Source organism: Macrobrachium rosenbergii, chromosome 13 (assembly GCF_040412425.1).
Source record: "Macrobrachium rosenbergii isolate ZJJX-2024 chromosome 13, ASM4041242v1, whole genome shotgun sequence".
NCBI lineage: Eukaryota > Metazoa > Arthropoda > Malacostraca > Decapoda > Palaemonidae > Macrobrachium > Macrobrachium rosenbergii.
Window position 1 is genome coordinate 34676058 of NC_089753.1, and position 27624 is coordinate 34703681.

The window sequence follows — 27624 nt, forward strand, 5'->3', positions numbered from 1 at the left end:
TAGTGCTTTAAAACTGTAAGTAATATTTGATATTTTAGCTTTTACTGGGAGCCAGTGTAGCTGAATTAGTGCTTGGGTTATTCTGTCACAGGAACGTAGTCCTTTTTATTAACCTGGCGGCTCCATTTTGTACTCCTTGCAATTTTCATAGTAGGTAGTTAGGGAGACCTTAGTATATAACGTTGCAGTAGTCAAGCCTTGAAAGTATTTAGTTGAAAACTGCTGTTTTCAGAGTATCTTCGTTTAGGTATTTTCTAATGAATGCAATGTTTCTAATATGATAGTTACAGGTTTTTGTAATATGCAATATACGGTTCTTCATCGACAATTTGTTGTCAGTAAATACTCCTAAGTTCCTCATTGCTGCTACAATATTTATTGTTGACGAACCAATAGTTATTCTTTTGAATTGTTATATTTTCGTAGTGCACTGTCAGATCCAAATAGCATACACTTAGTTTTGTCTTCATTAAGTTTCAGTTTCTTCGCTGACGTCCATTTTTTTTATATCTCATTACCGCATCAATTTTACTAATGGTGTCTTCTACCGCTTCAACAGGAAAATAGAACTGCGTATCATCAGCATACAGTTTATACTTAACCTTGTGCATATTTAGAATCCTAGATCATTCAATTGTGTAAATGCTAAATAGCAGTGGACCCAGAACGCTGCCCTGGGGCACTCCTTTTGTTAGGCTTTTCTTTTCTGATTTCACATTCGATATAACCACTGTAACCTTCCTATTTTCTAAGTAGCTTTAGTACCATTTGTGTACGTCATCTTCGATGCCTACTGATCTCAGGTCTTCAAGCAGTAGATTGTGGTTAACTGTGTCAAATGCTGCTCTTAGGTCAAGCTTAACCAGGATGCCACACTTTCCATTTGCTATAATTTCTACCATATCATTTATAATTGCACACAATGTAGTCTCTGCTGAGTGGTTTTTCTGTAAGCTGACTGATCATCAGTTATAACGTTGAGTTGTTTCAAGTGTTTCCATATTTGTTTGTGAACTTCCGTTTCCATAAGTTTTGATAAGTGCGATAGGTTCGGTATTGGTCTATAGAAGCTTAGATTTTCTTTATCGCCTTTTCCTTTATAGGCCGGCTTTATACAAGCAAGCTTTTCACTGTTTGGGAAAGATGCCTGTGCTAGACTCATGTTGACAATATCAAAAAATAGCTCCAGCAACTGATCAAAGTTTTTGCCTCTTTTTATGTCACTTTTGGGAAACGGGTCATTTTCACAATAGGTGTTTTTTACTTTTCTCATCATATTGTCAAAGTCATTCATGTTCAGTTCTTTGAACTTACTGAATTTGCTATTTCTCCTTGCGATCACCGGGTGATCAGGAGGGATCTTATCCAAACTATGACAGATTCTTTCAATTTTTTCTTCAAAGTAGTTCGCGAAGTTATTGGCCATGTTTTTGTAGTCACTAGTTATATCAGGTAGACCTGTTTCTTTCTTGACTCCCAATATTCCGGCTAAATGGTCATGGATTTTTGGGGGACTTTTCTCTACACTAAACATTTCATTGTAACATATTTTCTTGGTTTTCATAATCAAGTCGTTGTAATGATTTGTAGCTGTTTTGTCCAGTGACCAATTTTCACTACTTCTTGATTCTTTCGATCTTTTCCATAGACCTTCCATTTTCTTTTCTTTTTCGTAGCTTCACGTAATTCACTGTTAAACCATTTGGCACTTTCTTTAACTATTATTTGCCTTGTTACTTCTGGACATTCATCGTTGTAACTTGATGCCAATATACTTTTGCTATAGAATGTAAAACAGTTTACACATACTTGGTCACCTGTCAAGGTATTCCTCGAATTATACCTGCACTCCTGGCTTGTTTCTCTTTATTTTCTTTATGCTCTCAACAATAAATTCATCACCTTTCAAGTTAGTTTTGTTTCTGTAAGTGATGGTTTTTTTTTTCAGTGTATAACCTTTCCTAGATATTTATACTAAATATAACTAGTTTATGTATTGGAGATATCACGCATTCAGGCTCAACTTGTATGTCACTCACAACCTTGTTGTTTTTGTTTTGTATGGTTCAATAATGGTGTCGGTTTTTTCACATTTACGAGGTCGTGGCTTTCAAGTAACTCTATAAACTCTGACATATTTGTCATCATTATCATCCAGATATAGGTGGAAGTCACCACAAATTAGTATATTTTTTGTTATCAGCTAGCAAGTCGAGGAAGTCACTGAATTCCTCTAGTAATGATCCCTTACTTGTGCTTGGTGGTTTATAAACTTATGATTTGTGTGTGTTTGTTTATGTGTAATTTTGGTGTTGATGTATTCAAATGTACTGAACACATTTTGGTTCAGTATAGATACTTTGTACACTTTTTTGACAAAGATTCCCACTCCACCACCTCTTTTTTTTCTCGGTACATGTTAAAAGTTGTGAGCCCCTGGCGTCATTTTCTTTACTTAGAATAATCACTTAAATTATTGCTTAGCCAAGTCTCCGTTAGCATGCTTATATCTAGATTGTGATCATTTATAAGATTTCTGATAGTGTTAGTTTTATTTCCTACGGACTGTGTTTATTAATTGCATAGAAGATTATTAGTCGAAGCCATGGCCCGTATTATTTTTCAACTTTGACACATATTATACTGTGCACTTATTGCCATCATATGTTTTGTGTTTAGTATCACTATGGCCTTTCTCTACACAATTTTTACACTTGAAGATGCTACTAGCACATTCAATGGATTTATGATTTTCACCACATCTAGGGCAAGCTTGGTCATTTCTACAATTTGCTGCGCTATGACCAAATTCATGACATTTATAGCATAGATGGGGCATGTAACAGTCGTGTACTTTGCAACGGCTATACAGGGTAAACAATTTGTCACCTCTATCATAGATAGCCTTTCGTATTTGTGGTGTGCATTTGATGATATAGTGTTTAGATTTGTCATCTTTGGCTATCATTTCCTTTACAATTTTTAGGTCGTCATTTTCAGAAATAAGGCTACCTATCCATGGATTTTTCTTTACAATGTTATCGACAATGTCATCTTCATCCTCCGGGACATGGACTACTTTTATTTTTGGTTTAAGTGTACCCTTCTCATTTACTGATATATTGTTGATATTCTGAATCTCCATTTTTGCCTTTTCTAAGTTTTTCCTGTCTGGAAATCTTACAAGTAAGTGTCCATCTCTTGTTGTTTTAACCTGTTCAACTGGCGCCGTTATTTTATTCATAATTTGTCACTTTTCATTTATTGCTGTGCTCTCTTCGTTTGTAGATTTGATCAGAAGCATCTTTTTTTTTTGTCTTTAGTGATTCAGCATAACTTTTGTCCATGTTTGTCACGGTCTTTACATCTTTATCAACACTGTCAATTTTGTTTTGGATTTCATTTATGTTGATCTTTACGTCGCTAGTTTTCTGGGCCGAATCCTTAATCCACTTTGTTAATATCTGTGTGTTTTCTTTTATTTCTTCAAGTTCATCTTCAATGAGTTTTTTGTGTGTTCTTTGTTCAGGCCTCTTGCAGTTATTACAGATATACAATATGTTATCACTACGAAGTATGGGTATGTATCAGGCCTCGTACCGTGTGTCACACATTTCACAGTAAGTTCCTTCCTCATCAACCTCCCTAGAGCAATGTCCGCAGGTTGCTGACTCCCTCTCTCGATTTGGGTTGACTCATCCTTCTCCAGAATTTTCTTTAGAGTTCCATCTTGACTTGCTGCTTCGATAATTATGAGACAATGTTCGTATGATAGTTTGACCTTCCCTCTACTTGATTTAATTTCTACGGTATTTATTTTCTCCTTTTCATTCCTCTTCTTCCTATTCACCTTGAACACCGCTCAAGTCAGGCACTTTTACGCAGAGCGCTTCGCAGACACGATCGCTCCTGGTCTGAGGATGAAAGAAACGAAGAGAATAATATACCTCAAGTCAAGAAAAGGGGAGTGGCTGATGACTGCGTGTTTAAAGGGGGAACCGGTTCTTTGATCAGTGAGGACTCTTAAAATGGCAAATTCTTGCCCGATGATTTTAAAATCTTTATTCTCACTATAAATTTAACAGGTTTTAGAGCGCGTTCTTGTATTAGAATGTTCCGGGTTCGTGAAAGTCTGCTGCCTGTCCGGGAACCGACCCCCTCAGTGACAATCGATGCTTACCTTGAGGAGCCTCCATGTGGATCCCACGGAAGTTCCCGAGTTACACCTGGGGCAAGTGTATGTATACACCACGCAAGAGGACATGAAAGGACTAGGCTTACCAACTACCTGATCTAGAAATCCAGGAGATAGACAATTGAATTTATGCACATACTGCACACATACAAAAATATATATATATATATATATATATATATATATATATATATATATATATATATATATATATATATATATATATATATATATATATATATATATATATACACACACACACACACATATATATTACACTTTTTCTTTGGCCCTATCTAAAATTTTTTTAAAAATGGAAATAACATTTTACTTAAAGCATGATATTTTCTAAAATTCCGGGAGGTTTTGAAACCATTGCAGGAGACGGGGGAATACACAGGAATACGGGAGAATCCCGTCGATTCCGGGAGGGTTGGCGAGCCCAATTGAGGGCCCAGACGATCCTTGTACTGAAACAGAGGGATTTTTCGGAATCAGATCAACTTTTACTGCAGGAAAATGTTCTCGTATTAACTGAATAAATTTTCTTCTGAAAGAACTATCACAGACGTAGGGGAAGCTGGCATAAAATTCCAGTTTTGGTACAGTAGGGTATTTTATTGGCGGGGAGAAGAAATTGTTTTGTAATTTGCGGCAAATCTTACTGACAAAATTAGCAGGAAAACAGTTTTAAAATGATTTGCCAAGAATTTGTATTCCTTGTGAAACTTGTCCCAGTTCTTAGCAAATTATTTAAAAAAAAACAACTGTTTTCCTGCTAATTTTGTCAGGAAGATCTGCAGAAAATTTCTAAACAACTCTTCTCCCCCCCCCCCCAGTAAAATAAATATGAGCAAGAGAAGTGAATCTTAATTGTCCATCAGCATACGCGTACATATATATATATATATGTATATATATATATATATATGTATATATATATATATATATATATATATATATATATATATATATGTATATATATATATATATGTATATATATATATATATATATATATATATATATATATATATATATATATATATATATATATATATATATATATATATATATATATATATATATAGGTAGAAGTTAGTTTAGTTAGATAGATAGACGTTTGTATGTATAGAAAAGAGAGTGATAGACAGACAGAAATTTCATTTTATGCAAGCATGCCACGAGCAGTAAATGAAAATTTCCATCAGCACCACTTTGTACGAGAAGAATTTTGTCATTTTTATATATCACTTTCGCTGTATCGTTTCTGAGCCCGTGCATTACCACGTCCTCAACAAATTATTTGCTTTTTATTCACCACAGTGAATATGTCAGTTCCAAAATCAAATCCCTCAAAATTCTCTATTATTATTATTATTGTTATTATTGTTATTATTATTATTATTATTATTATTATTATTATTATTATTATTATTATTATTATTATTATTATTCAAAACAGACAATCATTCATATTGAGCAAGACAAAAAGTTTGTTCAGTTTTACATTAAAAAGTTTTTACTGCATGGAATGCCCATATTCGAAGAAGATGGAATATTAATATTATTATTATTATTATTATTATTATTATTATTATTATTATTATTATTATTATTATTATTATTATTCAAAATAGACACTCATTCATATTGAACAAGAAAAAAAGTTTGTTCAGTTTTACATTAAAAAGTTTTTACTGCATGGAATGCCCATATTCGAAGAAGATGGAACATTAATAATTATTATTATTATTATTATTATTATTATTATTATTATTATTATTATTATTATTATTCAAAATAGACACTCATTCATATTGAACAAGAAAAAAAGTTTGTTCAGTTTTACATTAAAAAGTTTTTACTGCATGGAATGCCCATATTCGAAGAAGATGGAAATTAGAAAAGTTAACAAATAAGCAACCCTACAGTTTGATGGGAAATTAAAAGAAGGCGGGTGGTCCTGGACACCGTGACATTTTGACAGCTCACCAACTTTAAAAAAAAAGATAAAAAATAAAAAAAAAAGGTCATCTGCAAACGAAGCCACGTGCAGAGCGCAACTATCGATTGGCATGGCTTTTGAAAGACCCTGGAGTGGAACTGCCTGCTCAGGCAAGCAGTATCTCCGCTCCTCGAGGGAGGTGAACTTGGCTTCTTCTGGAACTTGGTGCCATCTGATTTCCATAACACGGTCGATCTACAAGCGACAGGTCTCAAAGGTACGTTGGCAAAAGGCACCAGGCCTTCTGAATGTCATATACTGAAGTTATTTAGATTTATCAGTGTATAATAAAACTTGCTAAAGCATAGGTCTCTCCCTTTAGAGATGGTAGTTGTTCAGAGTAGATGGTATAACAAGTTGGTGGGTGTAAATGGTGAGAGGAAGAGGAGGAGTGTGTGGTATGTCTGATCATTATCTGACTGAAGCAAAAGTGACAGGTGGAAGTGTAAGAGGGAGAAGAAGAGGTGACAATAAAGACGAACTAAAGGCGTATATGAAGGCAGCAGGAAGCATTTGTGGATTTAGGAAGGCTGGAACAAGGTATACAGACAGTGGGTGGTAGCATGAGAAAAAGGCGAGAAAGAGAAAGAAGACGTTATAAAAGAAGTGGAGAAGATGAGTTAGGACACCATGAAGAAAAGGTTGTGCTGTGCGAAGGTGAATGCAGAGAAAGAGTAATGAGCAAATGGGTCTCAAAGTATTAGATGTGAATAGAGAGGATACTGTCCGGAAAAATGAGGTCGATGGAGTGAGTACTTTGAAGAATTGTTGAACTGAGAGCCAACTGGAAGGGGTCAGGGTAAGTTTGAAAACGCTTGCGGAAGATAAGGCCTTATATAGATGGAGTTAGTAGGAATGCAAGTGTGGTGTTGCAGTATGACAATGAGAGTCACTGAATAGTTGACTAGAATACATGGGAGTTGATAGGATTGCAAGTGTGATGTTGCAGTATGACAGTCACTGAATAGATGACTAGAGTGTACAGGAGTTGATAGGATTGCAAGTGTCATGTTGCAGTATGACAATGAGAGTCACAGAATATATGACTAGAATACATAGGAGTTGATAGGATTGCAAGTGTCATGTTGCAGTATGACAATGAGAGTCACAGAATATAGGACTAGAATACATAGGAGATAGGATTGCAAGTGTGATGTTGCAGTATGACAATGAGAGTCACTGAATAGTTGACTAGAGTACATAGGAGTTGATAGGATTGCAAGTATGATGTTGCAGTATGACAATGAGAGTCACTGAATAGTTGACTAGAGTATATAGGAGCTGATAGGATTGCAAGTGTGATGTTGCAGCATGACAATGAGAGTCACTGAATAGTTGACTAGAGTATATAGGAGCTGATAGGATTGCAAGTGTGATGTTGCAGTATGACAATGAGAGTCACTGAATAGTTGACTAGAGTACATAGGAGTTGATAGGATTGCAAGTGTGATGTTGCAGTATGACAATGAGAGTCACTGAATAGTTGACTAGAGTATATAGGAGCTGATAGGATTGCAAGTGTGGTGTTGCAGTATGACAATGAGAGTCACTGAATAGTTGACTAGAATACATGGGAGTTGATAGGATTGCAAGTGTGATGTTGCAGTATGACAGTCACTGAATAGATGACTAGAGTGTACAGGAGTTGATAGGATTGCAAGTGTCATGTTGCAGTATGACAATGAGAGTCACAGAATACATAGGAGTTGATAGGATTGCAAGTGTCATGTTGCAGTATGACAATGAGAGTCACAGAATATATGACTAGAATACATAGGAGATAGGATTGCAAGTGTGATGTTGCAGTATGACAATGAGAGTCACTGAATAGTTGACCAGAGTACATAGGAGTTGATAGGATTTGCAAGTATGATGTTGCAGTATGACAATGAGAGTCACTGAATAGTTGACTAGAGTATAAGGAGCTGATAGGATTGCAAGTGTGATGTTGCAGCATGACAATGAGAGTCACTGAATAGTTGACTACAAGTATATAGGAGCTGATAGGATTGCAAGTGTGATGTTGCAGTATGACAATGAGAGTCACTGAATAGTTGACTAGAGTACATAGGAGTTGATAGGATTGCAAGTGTGATGTTGCAGTATGACAATGAGAGTCACTGAATAGTTGACTAGAGTATATAGGAGCTGATAGGATTGCAAGTGTGGTGTTGCAGTATGACAATGAGAGTCACTGAATAGTTGACTAGAATACATGGGAGTTGATAGGATTGCAAGTGTGATGTTGCAGTATGACAGTCACTGAATAGATGACTAGAGTGTACAGGAGTTGATAGGATTGCAAGTGTCATGTTGCAGTATGACAATGAGAGTCACAGAATATATGACTAGAATACATAGGAGTTGATAGGATTGCAAGTGTCATGTTGCAGTATGACGATGAGAGTCACAGAATATATGACTAGAATACATAGGAGATAGGATTGCAAGTGTGATGTTGCAGTATGACAATGAGAGTCACTGAATAGTTGACTAGAGTACATAGGAGTTGATAGGATTGCAAGTATGATGTTGCAGTATGACAATGAGAGTCACTGAATAGTTGACTAGAGTATATAGGAGCTGATAGGATTGCAAGTGTGATGTTGCAGCATGACAATGAGAGTCACTGAATAGTTGACTAGAGTATATAGGAGCTGATAGGATTGCAAGTGTGATGTTGCAGTATGACAATGAGAGTCACTGAATAGTTGACTAGAGTACATAGGAGTTGATAGGATTGCAAGTGTGATGTTGCAGTATGACAATGAGTCACTGAATAGTTGACTAGAGTATATAGGAGCTGATAGGATTGCAAGTGTGATGTTGCAGCATGACAATGAGAGTCACTGAATAGTTGACTAGAATACATAGGAGTTGATAGGATTGCAAGTGTGATGTTGCAGTATGACAATGAGTCACTGAATATATGACTAGCATACATAGGACTTGATAGGATTGCAAGTGTCATGTTGCAATATGACAATGAGAGTCACTGAAAAGCTGACTAGAGTATATCTGTATCTGGATGAGGTAAAGGTTGCATAGGAATAAGTGAAAGTAATAATTGTCCATTTTGTATAAAGGTAAAGGGGATGAAGGAGGCTGCAAGAACTCCAGAGCATAACTTTACCTACTGCACTACGGAAGGTGCATGAGAAGGTAAAATAACAGACGATTTGATAAGGGAAAAAGTCTGTGTTCAGACGGAAAGAATGTGTAGCTCATGTCATGAAGTGGTCATGGGACAAGTCTTACGGGAAATGGTAGAAGCTGTATGTGGCAGATAGGGTATTATAGAAATCTTGTGAAAAAAAATTCGTGGAGGGACGATTTGGAGGGAGTTGAGAGTGGTGAAAATATTTTTATGGTGTAAGGGAAACATGTAGGCAATGAGAGTAACTAGCCTGATGTAAAGAAAAATGGAGGAGAGATGAGTATGTGTTGTCTCTCTGCCGCTTCCCCAGCCTGGCAGGATACCTGTCTTCCTCCGAGGAAGCAGCCTCTGGGTCGGACCCTTCCCTTCAAGGGTGCCCTCAACAGACTGGCGGTCCCTGGTGGCTTTTGGGCCTATAAAAATGTCTGCAAGAGTACAGCTCAATTTTATAGGGGATTGGGTCATGCCACCACTTTATATATATATATATATATATATATATATATATATATATATATATATATATATATATATATATATATATATATATATATATATATATATATATATATGGTGGTGGCATGCAAGAAGAAGCTTGAGCTTCTGCAGACATTTTTATGTTCAATTTGAGCACCAACTGCTGGGCAATTGTCCTGTGTCCCTTAAACCGCTATTTTACCGTAGATATGCGGTCGACACATTCATACTTTTTAGGGAACAACATCGTTGCGAGTCTTTCTTAGAATATGCAAACGCCTCACGCACTAATGTAAAACTTACATTTGAGAAAGAAAATAATAATAGAATACACTTTCCTGATACCTTGGTCATACGAGCAAATATGATTTCAGCAGGGGAATTTTTCGTAAGGCCACAGTTACAGGTTTGGGACAAAACTTTTATAGTTCCTGTTCACGTAATTTCAAACTCCATTCATTTTGAACACTACCTCACAGGGCTATGGCCTTGACTTCAAAGTGGAGCTTATTTCACAGCGAAATTAATTTCCTGCAGGATTCTTTAAGACCAATTGCTAACCAACTGCCCTTTTCTATAGTTATGTCAGAAGGGCCCTACAGAAACCCTCAAGTTAAGTATACCTTAATTTAACCAGACTGCTGAGCTGATTAACAGCTCTCCTAGAGAGGGCTGGCCCGAAGGATTAGATTTATTTTACGTGGCTAAGAACCAATTGGTTACCTAGCAACGGGACCTACAGCTTATTGTGGAATCCGAACCACATTATGACGAGAAATGAATTTCTATCACCAGAAATAAATTCCTCTAATTCTTCATTGGCCGGTCGGAGAGTCGAACGCTGAGCCAACAGCGTGCTAGTCGAGAGCTCTACCCACCCCTCCAATGAAGAACTACAGAAACCCTCAGCCGTCAGCTCCGGTACATTTGGCTTCAAAACTGAAATATTATATCAGCTTCCCATACACTTATGATACCACATTTGTAGCACAATTAAGGACGATAATGAGCAAACATTTCCCAGCAGTTGATGTTAAACCCATCTTTAAAAATCCAAAAACCAAAGGTGGATTTTTTCTAAACAAAGAAAAATGACTAATTGAATGCTGTCCAGCCTCGTTTTCTTATATACTTGCTGTTCGGGCAACGAATAGAAAGGGGTATAAGCACTCGCCGGCTGCTCAAAGTACGGTGTGATTCACACATAGGTATTAGTTACCGTACAGGGAGCAAGCTAGAAACCATACGCATTTATGCAAAGGCAAAAGTAACTACGATGATTCTAAGATTATGTTATCGAGCCCTGATAAAAACCACCTCCTATCCTTGGCCATTAAAATTGAGCACCTTGCTCCAACCTTAATAACAATACTCCAGCAGTTCCATTATGCATTGCTCAGACCGCCCACTCTTCTCCTTCCTTGGTTCGTCTCGACTCCTTTTCGCACTGGCAGATCTTTCAGTGACCAAACCTCGGGTTGTAAGGTTTGTCCTAAATTTTTTTTATTTAGTCTTAAATACATTGTGCATATTTTCTATTTTTTTTAGTGTTACTTAGTGCTTATTGTACGCGATGATTTCTGTTAATCTTGCTGGACGACAAGTTTGTAATGTATATGGTTTTGGTTTTCCTTTTTTAGCCTTGAAAATGAGACCACTGTCTCGAAACGTTGGTGATAATAAAGAAACCCGATGCGTTGAGCTGTTTAGTTAAAACTCTTCACCGTGTTATATATATATATATATATATATATATATATATATATATATATATATATATATATATATATATATATAATGTATATAGGTGATATATATATAATATATATATAATATATATATATATATATATATATATATATATATATATATATATATATATATATATATATATATATATAATATATGTAAATTTTACGTACGTTTTCATGCTTTGTGAAGCAACCATGAGTAACAGTCCTGTAGACAATCAGTCACCAGGCGATGAGGGACATACTTATTCCCCAGTGCCAGAATTTTGTGATACCTTGTTTTTTATGTTGCACACACCAACTGAGCCACTTAAAATCGAGGAGACGGTTTTTTTTTTTCATTCCCTCTTGACACTAAAAGCATATTCTTAGAAGCGTGAGATTGCAAGAGCAAATATAGACGTCCCTGCATTTTCTTATGGTGGTGTCGTGACCTCGTGAAAGTCTCCATTTGCTATCTATTAGACGATAGATGGAGATGGTATTCCTACCATTTATTAGACGATAGATGGAGATGGTATTCCTAGCTCTATTTGTTGTTAAGTGTCAAGTGTTAGCCCGTCCAACCCACTAGCGGATCCAGAAAAATTTGATGGGGGGGGACCACCAATTTTCATATCAGACATATATATATGTGTGTATATGCATATATATATATATATATATATATATATATATATATATATATATATATACATATACGAGTATATATGTATATATGTACATATATATATATACTGTATATGTATATATTATCATTAAGATTATTATTTTTTTTTCTCAAAATTGTATTATATTTCTAAAATAGATTTTTTTTATTTTTTCCCCATTTTTATATTTCTCATTTATGTTATTATTATCTAAATCTCCAATATTATTATTTTGTCATTATTTTCCATGGGGCGGGGGGGCCACGTGCCCAGGTACCCCCGCCCCCCTGGATCCGCTAGTGATCCAACCGCACCTCGGTTAATATAACGATGAATAGGAAATGGTTAAGAATTTGAGTGACGTAATTCAGTACTAAAAACGGTCTTTCAGTTGATATAACTGGCTGAAGTTGTAATGATCTAAGTTGATAAATATTTTTTCTCTCTCTCTCTCTCTCTCTCTCTCTCTCTCTCTCTCTCTCTCTCTCTCTCTCTCTCTCTCTCACGCACGCCTTCTATTGATGATAGATACCACGAATGAATAGATCAGTGAAAAACGCAAGAGATAAGGCAGTTAATTGTAAGCAAGTAAGTTAAATACATAATATATAGATTAAAAAAAGGTAAATCGGTGAAAAAAAAAATGAAATAAACCGTAAACAAAAACATGAGCACTAAGGAGCGAAACCTCCAAGCCACCAGCGATGCATTTAGGTACACCTGGACTTTGGACCAGATCGTAGTTTGAAATTAATCTTAACATGCGAGCAGCGATCGCTAAGACACGCATGATGGCATGCGCTCCGTAGAAATTACTTAAGGATCTTTGCGGCGTCCCTTCGGCCCCTAGCTGCAGCCCCTTTCGTTTCTTTTAATGTGGCTCCTTTCATATTCTCTTTCTTCTGTACCACTTTCCTCAACCCTCTCCTAACAGTTGCTTCACAGTGCAACTGCATGCGAGGTTTTCCTCCCGTTACACCTTTCAAACCTTTTACTATTAATTTCAGTTTCAGCGCTGAATGACCTCATAGGTACCAGTGCTTGGCCTGTGGCTTAAGATTCTTTATTAATTCAATTTAAAAAAATGTACAATTAATTACCGGTATCATAAACACTACTGTGTTGAAAGCATCAGGACACCAACTGTACCTCAGTGTATAATAATAGTTGGTCGTGATGGTTAGGGGAGTTATAGGACATAACTATTTGCTTACATAATTACATATACAATATATACTGTATATGAATACAGAAATGATCATTCATTTCATCTTAGACAAAAAATTAGTCAGAAATCTAACTTAACATTCAAATTTATTTATTGGTCTTTTGAGTACCCACGTTGGAAATTCGTTACCAATTAGATTCTTAACGAACACTTGACAATTAGGAATAAAGTCCCCCATCCTTTATACAAATATTTGCAAGTCGAGAAAATTGCGAGCATATTATGACTCCTTCTGTCGTATGAAGAAGCGCATTCGAATAAAAAGCGGTCAAATTTAAAATTAAAATCTTTAATCATAATCTTTTGTTGGAAATTTATTATTAATAATTTTAACATCAGTATCTGAATTACACTACTACTCACTTCTAAATTCCAGTACATATGGTGCGCGCGTGTGTGTCTGTGTGGGTGTGTGTGTGTTCACAATCATTTATGATGCCATGTAAGTATTTACTATTTCCAACAAAAAATACGGTTCTGTTGTGTTATCATTGTTCTAATTTCAGTCGGAAGGCTATATGCTCTGAAAATGAAGCTGATTTCAGTATTAAAGATGAAAAGTGAAGGTGATATCTGAAGTGAATCCAGCCCTTGGTCGATAGGGTGAAGAAAGAACGAGGTAGATGGAAGAAAGACGGGGCTTAATCATGCAAGAATAGAAATTGTTGATATCAATCTGAGGATGTTTTTCGAGGTAACATTTGAGGACATAAGGAGTGAATTATGAGATTGGTTGGGTTCCAAGGCGTGTCTGGGCGAGAGAAAAAGTCTCCGGAGGAATAAAGTTAAGTTTATCTTAGTTTAACCAGACCACTGGGCTGGTTAACAGCTCTCCTAGGGCTGGCCCGAAGGATTAGATTTATTTTTACGTGGCTAAGAACCAACTGGTTACCCAGCAACGGGACCTACAGCTTATTGCGGAATCCGAACCACATCATACCGAGAAATTATTTTCTATCACCAGAAATAAATTCCTCTAATTCTTCATTGGCCGGCTGGAGACTCGAAAGCGGGCCCAGCAGAGTGCTAGCCGAGAACTATACCGACCCGTCCAACGAGGAACTAAGACATGGAGATGATAAAAGTCACATGAGCACACCACTACAAAGTTGTACCAGGGAAAGCGTATGACAGGATTTTGTTTGAGAAAGTAAGACAGGTGACAGGGGAACTGATAGGGAAAGCAGAGTGTGGGTTTAGACAAGGAAGAGGATGTGACTTATGAATAAAAAAGTTATGCAAGAAGTTTTGAAGCAAAGGAAAAAGACTGTGCATGGCAAATATGGACCAAAAAAAAAATGCCAGTTTTGAAACTGACAGAAGGGCAATGTGGAGGTTGCTGAAAGTGAATGACATTGTTCAAGTTAAAGTCCTCCTGTGCCTCTGTGAGGCTCATAGGGCAGGCACTGATCTCCTGTTTCTTTGGCCGACAGCCACTTGGGGGAGCAGGTCCCAATGCCTGTGACACATGGTCAGTGTGTCGCTAGGCCCACTGTTTAAACCCCAGCCTGAGGGCTGGTACCTATTCTCCTACTCACTCTCGATTTTTCAGACTGCTAGGTAGGCAGGCTACCGGGTTTATGCAATGGCACCATCCAAGCCACCAGTGGGCGGCGGGATTTGAGCCCCGGTCCTCTCGACTGGTAGGCGAGAACCTCAGCACTACGCCACCACAGAGGGGTATAACAAAGGCTGTAAGTTACTGAGAAGGATTCAAGGTTTTTATGATGGATGTGAAGCATGTGTTAGTATTTGTAGGCTGGAGACTGACTGGTTTGGTGTAAAAGTAGGTCTGAGACAAGAATATATTATGTCACTTTCACTGTTTACTATCTTTATGAATGGGATGATGGAAGAAGTCAGAGAAAGGACAGTAGATTTGGGTGCAATTTGTAACTTTGTGAGAAGAGTTTGGAATGGTTGATGTTTTTTAGATGATAAAATACTGATTAAGGATAGTGAAAAGATGTAGAAATTAGTGGAAGAGTTTCAAAGTGTTTGGAAGAAAAGTCTCAGACCAAATGTGGTGGAGAGTAAAGGTGAAATATGACGATATATGGAAAACATGAAGATTGACCAAAGAGTGTTAATATGGACAGTTGAAGAATGGAAGCAGTCAATTTCTGTAGGTATTTGGGAGTTAAATTAACAGATGTTGAAAGGATGAGAGAAGTGCGACCGAATGGTTAGGAAGAGACTCCAGTAATCCTTGAGACCCAGGAGAGAATGTATGAAGAGATTGTTGGGCCAACTCTCCTTTATGGAAGTGAAATATGAATACTGAAATCAGCTGGTAGAATAAAAAGGCTGCTGGTGAGGTAAACTTCTAGAAAAATAAATGGAGTGCGAGGAGAACTGAAAGTGTGAGAAACAGAGATACACATGAAAGTGGTAAAAAGGTTAGCACGGGTGAGCAGATGGACCAGTGTTTAGAGACGGTTGTGTCAAGTGGAAAGAATGGTGAACGAAAGCTTCAAGACTGTATGATTCGGAAGAGTTAGGAGGGAGGATCAGGGGAAATTTAAACAAAATCGGTGGCTAGTTTATTTAAAGAGTTGCTGAAATGGAATGAGCTTGATAGCCATTAAATGTTAGCATATGCAAGATATGGGTGAGTCTCAGTGTGTGTAGAGGGGCTCAGTGCCATGTTGATGAGCCTTCTGTGTATCTGTACAGAGCGGAAAATATCATGGGAGTTTTCTGCACAGTAGCCTCGTCAGTGATTCAGAGCTGAGGTATGAATTGTGGCGTAGAGCCAACACCTATAAAGAATAACTGCACTATTTGTATAACGTGTAGGTTCACGATTCCTCTATGTTTTCAGCACCGCGAAATGTTGCCAGCGTGGCTCCAGCTCTGCCTCTTTGTGGCGTCTGCAAGTGTCTTCTTGGCGGCCCAAAATTTGGGCTTTCCTGGGACGTTTACGTTGACTGACAAGCCCTCCATCCAGTACATAGAGAGCCCGATAGTCGGGAACTACTTCATTGCCACTGGGAAGGCGCTCAATGACGGCGGCGTTGACTGGAGGATGGAGGTTCAGCAGGAATGTGAGTGACACAAAGCCTTAGCTGGACTCGTGAGTTCATCTCTCCAGACAAAAATTTATTCAATTCGTTTTCTTTCGTCTGCAGAGTTTGTTATAAATATGCGCCTCGGCACAAGTTCAGGTGATCTGGAGAATTGCCTACCAGGAGGAACAAGTCAGTTGTGTCTGCTTAACATGACCAGTAGTCCATGTTAGTAATAATTCTATTTGTTTTGTCGTTGGCTCGAATGGTTGTGCATTTCTGCGTGTGGGTCCAATCCCTCCTTCAGAAGATGCACTCTATTCGTATATGAAACAAGCCCACAGGGGCCACTGACTTGAAATTCAAACATCATATTCGTTGGAAACTTGAATTTAGTCAGTGGCCCCTCTGTGCTTGTTATATATAAATAAAGTTCATCTTCTAAATAATAATAATTATAATGAGATTCTCCAAGCGTCTCTCCTGCCACTTTTCAAGAAGGGGCCATTTTTAACCATTAATTGCAAAATCATAACAAAAGACCAGAGAGAGCTGAGCTTACCAGAGAGAGCTGAGCTTATATAGAGCACAGAAATTGTAGACCAAACACCGGATCGACGACCCCTACGGTTTCTGGAGGCAACCTATAAGAAAAAAAAGGCCAAGCTTTTTATACGGAGAAATATAAGAAATCAGCCGACGACAAACACCGTCATGAGAGAGAGAGAGAGAGAGAGAGAAGGAGGAGAAGGAGAGAGAGAGAGAGAGAGAGAGAGAGAGAGAGAGGAGGAGAAGGAGAGAGAGAGAGAGAGAGAGAGGAGGAGGAGGAGAAGGAGAGAGAGAGAGAGAGAGAGGAGGAGAAGGAGAGAGAGAGAGAGGGGAGGAGGAGAAGGAGAGAGAGAGAGAGGAGGAGGAGAAGGAGAGAGAGAGAGAGGAGGAGGAGAAGGAGAGAGAGAGAGAGAGAGAGAGAGAGAGAGAGGAGAGAGAGAGAGAGAGAGGAGGAAGAGGAGAAGGAGAGATATAGAGAGAGAGGAGGAGGAGAAGGAGAGAGAGAGAGGAGAAAGAGAGAGAGAGAGGAGGAAGAGGAGAAGGAGAGATATAGAGAGAGAGGAGGGGAGGGAAGAAGAGAGGAGAAGGAGAGAGAGAGAGAGAGAGAGCACAGGTTGCCGACAGTATTTCACCTGGACGGTCTATAGTACCAACCACACCAAGGGTGCCGTGTACCAGAGCCAACAGCCATACCTCCAGCCCGCAACACCGGTTAGGCCTAGATCACAACGCCTCCGGATTTCGTCACCAGCCCACAATCAACCAAAATGCAGTTGACTAAACCAACCCCCCAATTGTAAACACCCCCGCCTGCTGTAAACACCTGTTGATCATGTGTCTCAATTATTACGGGCTGCTTCTAGGAGCAAGAGCCCGTGCCAGCACAAGACTGGCTCTGTACAAAGCAGATGCCGTGGAAGCAGCTATGGTTTCAGTAATAACAACATTGATAATTATATTTCGCCTTGTCCTACCATTCTCTCAGCTGCAGTTCCTTCCCGTTTTTTTTTTCCTTCGCATTCGGCTGCCACACTTCACCTCTATACGGGACTTTCTCAGCCATCTCTTCGTGTATCCAAGCTTTTTCCTCCTCAGGCACCTTTTCAAGTCCACAGCATTCGCCTAGACCCAGATATTTCTGCTGCCTTGTTCACTCTACAGTAATTCACCTCTTCTCTCACTGTACCATCATCATCATCATCATCCATGGCATTTTAGTTTTCTGTACAAGAAAACTATTTTGCCGGCTTTGTCTGTCCGTCTGCACTTTATTCTGTCCGCACTTTTTCTGTCCGCCCTCAGATCTTAAAAACTACTGAGGCTAGAGGGCTGCTAATTGGTATGTGGTCATCCACCCTCCAATCATCAAACATACAAAATTGCAGCCCTCTAGCCTCCTCAGTAGTTTTTATTTTATTTAAGGTTAAAGTTAGCCATGATCGTGCTTCTGGCAACGATATAGGATAGGCCACCACCGGGCCGTGGTTAAAGTTTAATGTGCCGCCGTTCACACAGCATTATACCTAGACCACCGAAAGATAGATCTATTTTCGGTGGCCTTGATTATCCACTGTAGCGGCTGTACAGAAAACTCGATCGCGCCGAAGAAACTTAGCGCATTTTTCACTTGTTTACTTAATTCACCATCCTCTCAGAATGTCGCTCTTGCAAACGTGAACTTCCAGCTTTCTCCTCACCAGCGCTTCCTGACTCTCGCTGCACTAGTTTCTGCAACGATTTTTATTTGCAAGTCAAAAAATGGCCGTATGAACTGGAAAAAACAAATCATGAAAACGCGTTCCCATTTCAGGCTTGTGTCGCGTCCTTTGCTTGGGGAATGCAAGTTGCATGGCGGTGTCGTCGGAGGTGAAGGGAAGTGGCTTCCTGTGCAAGTTCGCCGTTCTGGGACCTCTGAATACCGTTGTTGACACCGTCAGCGATAAGGGGGCGACGTACATCTACCGCCAGGGTAATGGTCTCGTGTTGTTTGTGTAACTCATAACCGGACAGGTAGGGCGGAAACAGGTTGACAGAGGAAGAGACAGGGAAGAAGGGTTCTTGGGGGCTTTTGTAGAGTATTGGAAATGGAGGGACGATAAGAGGCAGAAAGATTTGGGCAGACCCAATTGCTCATTCAATATGCCAGGCATATGTGATAGAACGCTGCACGTAAACACGTAAAAACTAAATCTCGTTATATTTCATATGCACTTTGAGGAGTTTTGGGGTTAAGTCTCCTACTTTCCACTAAAACTAGCGATATATCACAGAATCCGAATGAATGTACCGTAGATCAAAAACAGAAGTGATATAGACCATTATTTGTTCGATAGTTGTGAAACCATCGCCAGATACAATGCTTCGTTGCCTCTGAATACACTGAAAAACTACTCTATTGTGTTCTTGCCATTGTACTTTCTCGGTGTTTTTTTTTTTTCTTCTTCGTCTTCTTAATCGTGTTTTGGCCCTAGTATTAGTTATTTTCTTAACGGTTCATATTTTGTCTTTAGTTCCTACATACTTACAATTTTCAGGGCTTAGAAACCGAGCCAGGCAAGAGAATTCTGAAGAATCTAGAAATTCGCATCTCTGTAGGTACTACACAAGGGTGTCTGGGGCATTTGCTCGGCCCCTATTATAGCTGCATCTACTTTTTAGCATTGTACTTTACCTCCATATTCCCGATTCCTCTCTTCATTGCTGTCCAACACCTCTAACTGTTACTTTTCAGCGCAACTGTACGCTCACCTCCCAATTCCACCTTTAGACCCTTTTACTGAATTTTATTTTATTGATCTTCTATCGTCCTGTACGACCTCTCACAGTTCCTCGTTGGATGAGTCGGTAGAGTTCTCGGCTAGCACTCTGCTAGGCCCGAGTTCGAGACTCCGGCCGGCCAGTGAAGAATTAGAGGAATTTATTTCTGGTGATAGAAATTCATTTCTCGCTATAATGTGGTTCGGATTCCACAATAAGCTGTAGGTCCCGTTGCTAGGTAACCAGTTGGTTCTTAGCCACGTCAAATAAGTCTAATCCTTCGGGCCAGCCCTAGGAGAGCTGTTGATCAGCTCAGTGGTCTGATTAAACTAAGGTATACTTACTTACGACCGGAAGCGCTCAGTGCTTGGCTTGAGAGCCTAAATTCCATAAATCAAATCACTCCAGTGATTTGATTAAGGAACATCTGTTAGTGAAAAAAAAAAATCCTGGTTAAATAAACATTGCAATAATCAATCTGCCTTTCTGCTAGACTGTGAATAGCGCTTAATTTCTAATTCATCCCATGATTTTTGCAAATGCACTGACTGTTCTATTTATTATTATTATTATTATTATTATTATTATTATTATTATTATTATTATTATTATTCACAGCTTCACTCACTGGTAGAACTTGGGGGTTACAGAAGGACAAACTCTACTATTTCGAGACGGCGGCATGGAATACGTTTCCTGGCGCCCAAGCAACTTGCAGGAGGATCCCTGGCTTTCGTCTCTCCATCATCAGGACCAAGGAAGTGATGATGGCCTTGGCTTGTGAGTAATCCATTCTTTACTCACTTCTGTAAAGATTTAATTCTTTAGGTATCGAATTCTGTGGTGTTGACTCCAAAAGGTATTGCATTCGGTTGAAAATTCAGTTCTTCAAGTACCCCCGTAGGGAGGGGGGTTAGTGCCGTCAGTGCACCTCATGCCGTGCAGTGTAGGCATTGCTCAAGGTTCCTTTTACTGTACCTCCGTTCATATTCTCTTTTTTCTAACTTACTTTCCACCATCTCCTAACAATTGTTTCGTAGCGCAACTGCGAGGTTTTCCTCCCGTTACACCTTTCAAACTTCCTTTACTCTCAATTTTCCTTTCGGCGCTGAATGGCCTCATAAGACCCAGCGCTTGGCCTTTGACCCAAATCATATAAAACAACCCAATCGAGTTCTTCAAGTACTGAATAATGTAAGGTTAAACTTGTGCAAGAATTTGATTTTATGTTAGAATATATAGATATTGAATGTGCTGCTAAAATCTTCAAATAATCAACATTGTAATGCACACATTAAATTTCCCCGTGGGGGGATGGTGTCATCGGTGCACCTCATGCCGTGCACTGTAGGCATTACTTAAGGTTCTCTGCAGCGTGCCTTCGGCCCCTAGCTGCAACCTCTTTCGCTCCTTTTACTGTACCTCCGTTCACGTTCTCTTTCTTCCACCTTACTTTCCTGAACCCTCTCCTAACACTTGATTCATAGTGCAACTGCTTTGAGGTTTCCCTCCTGTTACACCTTTCAAAGTTTTCCACCGTCAGTTTCCGTTTCAGCGCTGAATGACCTTAGTTGTCCCAGTGCTTGGCATGTATGCCTAAAACCTATAAATCAGTTAATCAGTCAAACACATTAAATATTTCAAGTTTTAAGTTCTAGAAACATTGAGTCATGTAAGTATAAAGTTACACAAGCATTAAATTCAGTATAAAATTCGTAAAGAACTTGCTCTGTAATGTTAAATCTCGTAAGTTTCATAGCGCCACAACGATAAGCCCATAAGTATTTAATTCTATGGCGAATCTGTTAAAATCTGTAGAAAATCCTGTAAGTAATATATTACGCATCAAATTCCACAATTTCTAAATTATTTTTATATAATTTATGTATATATTAACTACTCTACTGTCAAAAGTCATTGGTCATGAAATCCTCTCAGTATTAACATCAAAATCCTTAAAGATCAATTCGAGTAAACATTAAATTAGTGGAGCTGGGTGGCAGAAAAAGTGCAGAGGGTGATACAAGCAACAGATTTGGCATGAAAACTCTTCAATATATGGCTGATCCCAAGATTGCTGACTCTTTTCCCAAATGGTGGCAGATTTGCTCTACTGTACATTTTAAACTTGCATACTGTCCATAAAATTATTTTGAATTCATATTTTGGTACTCTTACCTTCATTAAGAGGTAAACTGAACCCACCTTTCGAGCATGGCCACCATTTTCAACAAGTGCAGATGCACATAGCTGTGCAGCTAAGTCCATTCCTTCTTACATACACACTTATTCAGTTCCTGGCAAAATTCTGCTCCTGTCCAATATGGAAGCCAGGCACCATCAATCTGTTGCCATCCCCAGTGTCTTGGGCTGGGCATTGCATTGCTTGATGGCATACTAAAGACTGGCTCCAGATGTGCCCTGCTTGAAAGGCAGCTCTCTTGCAATGTTTACTAAGAGCAGCCTTTGTGGGGGGAAATGCAATCATGATTTGTGTGCTGGCTCACAGAATCTGCTTGCTGCCTTGAGTCTCTCAGTAAAGTTTGTGAATTGTGCCTTTCCAAGGCTCTTCATAGTTCTCAAGGATTCAATAACTTTGCTGTCCACAATTTCATGACTTTCTAGACCAATCAGATCCAATGGATCTTCCTCAAAAAGGTCAACCATTTCTCTTAGTACTTTTCTTAGATTCTCAGCCATTTCAAGAAACCTTTTATGCACACTTTCAGTTTCATCTTGATGCTTTCCGTCAGTGAGGCAGCTTACTTGTGGGCCAGCCACTGTCCACCTTCTGAGAGCATCTGTATGTTCAGATAGGCCAATGGCTCCACCATCTCCTTATGTATGAGCATTATTCTGCTCATGTGCTTAGTCTGTGGCCATTGAGGAAAAATGGAGAGTGGCTTTTATGAACAGTGAAATGTGTTGTTTTGGGAAGCCTCTAGTCTCTCAAATGAATTTAAAGCCACCTGACATAATGTACATGGTCAAGGGCACACAAGAAAGGAATGAATTCCTGTAGCACATCTTATACAGGTTGAAATTTGCTTCCTGGTATGACCAGATGAAAATGAAAACTAAAAGTTCCAGCTGAAGCACAAGATTCCAAAAGTAGAATTGTGGACACTGACTCTTGTTTTCTGACTCAGCTTTCAAAACTCAGTTCACTTTCTTCTTCTGCTTCCAGGGTATATGCCATATACCTTAAGCGTCTTTGTGCAACTGATATAAACTGTCAATTCCAGAACCCTAGTGTATCACGCTTATTCCATGTTGATGAAGTATATCAGTTAATTGATGCTTTCTGGTTTTTACAAAGATGTTGAGACTAAGTTAAATTGAAAACTGAGGTTCACTTGACTTGGAATTTCTGGTCACTTTCGACAGTTTAAGTACAAAAAGTTGTGCTAAAGCTAGATAAGTAGCAGATGATCTATATTTGAGTTGAGATTTCCTATCCCCACCATTCTGCCGCCCACTTACAAATTTCAGCAAACTTGGTGGCACAGATTCTCTTCTAGTGTCTGCTGTTAAGGTTCCATCAAATCCTTTCTCATATTCAAGCATCTGCTTCCTGAATATCTTGGCTGCTTTGGCCACAATTGGTGCATCATTGTAGTCACATTCCATGGCTAGGGCCTCTCCCTTTTTCCACTTATCAAGCCAAATCTTTCTTCCTTTTGTGAAGGTCTCCAATTGTGGGGTGTGGACAAGTATCTGTTCTTTCAACAGTGTTCGGTGCACAATGGAAGCATCAACATTTAGCTGTTCCAGTCTTTGTACAAACCATAAAGTTCTACCATTGTGAAATACTAGCACCCATCTGTTGTCAACCTTCTCTCCTATGTACATCTCAAGCTTAGCAAAAGCATGGGCGCCTGCCTCTCGTCTGTACAGCACATAATCATCTCCAGTTTTCTGGAAATTCATCCAGGCTCTTTCCCTGTTGTACACGCCAGTCAGACACGATAGGTGATGCATATGTTCCTGGGAAACATTATCAGCAGCGCTAAGCTTTGCCAGAAGTTTCTCATCCAGCAAGTTGAAGGCACATCATTGCAGCTTTTCATGTAAAGGTAATGTCAAGGCCAATTGTAAATCTTTGATTGGTACTGGTTTGTCACCAATAAAGCAGATTCCTTCTTTCTCAGTCTTTCTTCCTTTCCAGTTTTGTGGTTTTGAACTTGTGCATACATGATTCACATTTAGCTTCGTTCTCCTCAAAGGTCTGCTGGATTCCGTCACCTTCGTCAAGCCTTTTTGGATTAAGTAGTATAGGCATTGCATTTAAGTTGTAAAATTCAGGAATGTTTGTGGCAAGGGTAGCATAGGTAGCACCAGATGAATCCACTGGTCTTTCGTGTGTGTGTGTGTGTGTGTGTGTGTGTGTGTGTGTGTGTGTGTGTGTGTGTGTGTGTGTGTGTGTCCTCTTGGCACAAACGACAAAGCTTCCAATTGATCTTACTATCTCCCAACGAGAAGACTTTAATTTTTCAGATTGTACCGCCATTGCTTTTGTTCTATAGGCCGGGGGTTTATCCTTTTACCACCAATGCAACATATTGTATGGGATATGGGATGCAACTAGGCTCAGGTATCTTATAACATTACCCTTAACCCGATCATTCATCCAATGCTATTTGATTCCCATGTGGTCTGTACACCTTCCAGAAGACCATAGCCCTGTTTTCTTTGGCTCAGTGCTCCTGCATTGGCACATCCTGTCAGTTCAGCTGCAACTATTGAACTTTGAACTGGGGCTAGCCAAACAGCCTTTGGAAAAGTAATGACATATGTCTACCATTAGCTAGCATTGATTCCCATGCTGAGTCTCACAGCAATAGTGCCAGCCGCTGTGCCTTGGAAGTGCTCTGACAATGCACTATTACACTTACATGGAGCTAATTACCCATTTTTTTTTTAAATGAGGATGCAAATGAGCCAGGAAGGGCTTAATTCATGTCTAGTCTTCAAAAATAAACTGATCGAGCTGAAGTTTACCACAAATTCATCTATTATTTGACCTTTTAAAACCTATATGAACTCAAGTACAAATATTTGGCTTTTTGGCAGCCATTCTGGATGTAGTAACAGCCACCTGGATGTTTATAGGCAACAAAATTATGTATCTCAGTGCTTAGACTTGCTCTCAGTAATTTAACATAAAACTGAGCGTGATTGAGGGATTTCAGTTCGATTAAGCAGTTGAATGTCAGTATTCATATATCCACAGGAAGCCATTTTGAAAACCTGCCGGCCAGAAGTTGATTATGAGAAAGAAGGCCAAGAAGAATTATTGCGGTGAATTTTATGCTTACATCGCCATTTGCACTTTTTTTCTATTATTTTGGAGTTACCCGCTCCATCATATATACAGTATATAGATACATACGTATATATATATATATATATATATATGTGTGTGTACTTGCTTATATAATACCATAAATTGAATTGAAATCACCAGGTTTCTGATGTTATAATAAAATCTATACATACCATAATCCAAAAGTATTGAACTTTATTGACTTACTGCAGGCAAGTATTTGGAGTCCGATTTTAGGTCCCATCATAAAAATTCCACAAATCTCACGTTCCTCCAGAATTAAAGTATCAGTCATTTGCTCTCGAAGATCCTTACAAGTAATATACTATTAATTACACGAAGAACTGATCAATAATGATACTTGTCTGCTGACTTCAGGAAACTCATTCCTCCTGAACAACCATTAATCATATCTGTTTCCTGACTTGTAGCACCAGAACGAGCCTACTACCTGGACCTACAGAAGAAACCCGGTGGGATATTCGAATGGGGGGATTCCACACGCTTTACCAACCCGGAGAACATACCAGTCTACTTCACTGAAACATTTACATCCACTTCCACCGGACCATTTATCATGCCAGTGTTCTACTGCTTCAGGGACCATATGCACGACCAGGTTCTTTCAAATTTAGAAAGAGTAGTCTGTCAGGCTAATCCATTGGGAGTTGACTGGTAAGATACGAATGTCTCACCTGTTCCTCGAGATAAGAGTGCCACCACCATCATTACGAGGAATTGACTTCTTTATCATTACGAGAAATTGACTTCTTTATCACTGCGAGAAATTGACTTCTTTACCACTACGAGAAATTTACTTCTTTATCATTACGAGAAATTTACTTCTTTATCATTACGAGAAATTGACTTCTTTATCAGTACGAGAAATTGACTTCTTTATCATTGACTTCTTTATCATTACGAGAAATTGACATCTTTCTCATTACGAGAAATTGACTTCTTTATCATTACGAGAAATTGATTTCTTTATCACTACAAGAAATTGACATCTTTATCATTACGAGAAATTGACTTCTTTATCATTACAAGAAATTGACTTCTTTATCGCTACAAGAAATTGACATCTTTATCATTATGAGAAATTGACTTCTTTATCATTACAAGAAATTGACATCTTTATCACTACGAGAAATTGACATCTTTATCATTACGAGAAATTTACTTCTTTATCATTACGAGAAATTGACTTCTTTATCACTACGAGAAATTGACTTCTTTATCACTACGAGAAATTGACTTCTTTATCACTACGAGAAATTGACTTCTTTATCACTACGAGAAATTGACTTCTTTATCATTACGAGAAATTGACTTCTTTATCATTACGAGAAATTGACTTCTTTATCATTACGAGAAATTGACTTCTTTATCAGTACGAGAAATTGACTTTGAATGACCCAGGAGCAAACGTGACTTGAGGTCCAAACACCCTGTACACTCATGGTATTTCTGCAAGGAACGTACGCAGATTGAAGGCAGTTAGCAGTTCCCTTGGTCTGAACTTTTTCTTCATTATTGTATATTCTGTAGCCATTTTTAAGGGACGTTGATTGTGACCACGCTTTAAGTGGCATTTGAAACTCATCTGATGCATGTGTGCACACTTGAAGTCCAGTACCTCCATTGTCTGTGAACAGTTTCAAATTGAGTATGTCTCCAATAGATAACTATATTGTTATTCTTTTCTGTCCATTTAATTGTACGTTTCAAAACTGCTAAATGTCATTACAGGCTTTGTAAAAAAAATCAAATCTGTGTGAGAATATTTGCGAGCATACCGATAACCATTGCATTTTACCTCCGAGTGTAGCGACAGCGTCGGGTGATGTTGAACGACTGATGCCACTGGGAAAATGTGAGAGTAACCTCCATAATTTAAAAGTATCTTAAACGCACTGCACAAGCTGCTCCAACACGCTTTCACTTCCAAACAGTATCTTTATCGTAACTCTCTACCGATAAAAATGATCCAACATTTTTTGAGTGCATTCTGATATTCCCAAGGGTTACTGTCCGTCTCACTGACAATTGCATACAAGAAGATCTGTTTTCGAGCAGATGTGTAGAAAAATATCCAAATATCCTAGTTATTGTGTGCAGAAATTTGAAACTTACTACCTTGGATGTATATATATATATATATATATATATATATATATATATATATATATATATATATATGTGTGTGTGTGTGTGTGTGTGTGTGTGTGTGTGTGTGTGTGTGTGTTTGTATTGTATATGGAATGACTAATGTTAAACATAGGAAAGTAAAGCAAAATGATAAAAGAGTTATAAGGGACAGACTAATGATAATAATAAGAATAACTAATATATATATAATTATATATATATGCCATTGTTCTTTTAATCAATCTTTGTCACTTATAATTCTGTTAATTCAGTTTTATAATTTTTTTCATTGCTACATCTAACACTATTCACTCCATTTACTGCATAATATACATATTATATATATATATATATATATATATATATATA

The 27624-nt window shown here is 38.4% G+C and overlaps 1 long non-coding RNA gene across 1 annotated transcript; it reads left to right on the forward strand.

The window, feature by feature from the left end:
* Window positions 1-18836: 18836 nt before the first annotated feature.
* On the forward strand, window positions 18837-27220 carry LOC136845154 (uncharacterized). The gene is made up of 3 exons (XR_010855087.1): window positions 18837-18990; window positions 20397-20558; window positions 25536-27220. It is a non-coding gene; the product is annotated as an uncharacterized lncRNA (long non-coding RNA).
* The last annotated feature ends 404 nt before the right edge of the window (window positions 27221-27624 follow it).